General features: G+C 65.1%; 1 protein-coding gene across 1 annotated transcript in view; it reads right to left on the reverse strand.

The window, feature by feature from the left end:
• Nucleotides 1-378, reverse strand: part of MPL (MPL proto-oncogene, thrombopoietin receptor) — a gene marked incomplete at its 3' end in the record, with an annotated part of 6,288 nt that overhangs the window by 3,963 nt on the left and 1,947 nt on the right.

The following is a 378-nucleotide window of genomic DNA, read 5'->3' on the forward strand; positions in this document are numbered from 1 at the left end:
TGGCGGCAGGTCGCCCTGTTGGCCAGCCCCACTGCTCCCCTCCTCGCCCCCCCCCCAGCATGTGGGGTCCTTCGGGACAAACAAACATCCCAAAATAGCTCTGCTGTCAGAGGAGGGCTCAGGGCCCGGCAATCAGGGAGAAGCACCCCTGCCTTGCTCACGCCGGAAGGTGCGCGGAAGCGAGATAAGGAGGAGCAGCTTGCCGGGGAGAGGGAAAGGGCCTTGGGACTGGCGTGTGGAACTGAGCAGGGGGGGATGCTCAAACCCCAGTCCCCGGGACTGCCTGGAGGGGCTGTGTGTTCTCTGCCCCCCTCAGCAACCTGCCCTTCCTGTCGCTGCAGGGATGAGCTGGAGCCTCACACCCTGCACGATCTCCAA

Source organism: Buceros rhinoceros, unplaced genomic scaffold (assembly GCF_000710305.1).
Source record: "Buceros rhinoceros silvestris isolate BGI_N320 unplaced genomic scaffold, ASM71030v1 scaffold22269, whole genome shotgun sequence".
Classification (NCBI taxonomy): Eukaryota; Metazoa; Chordata; class Aves; order Bucerotiformes; family Bucerotidae; genus Buceros; species Buceros rhinoceros.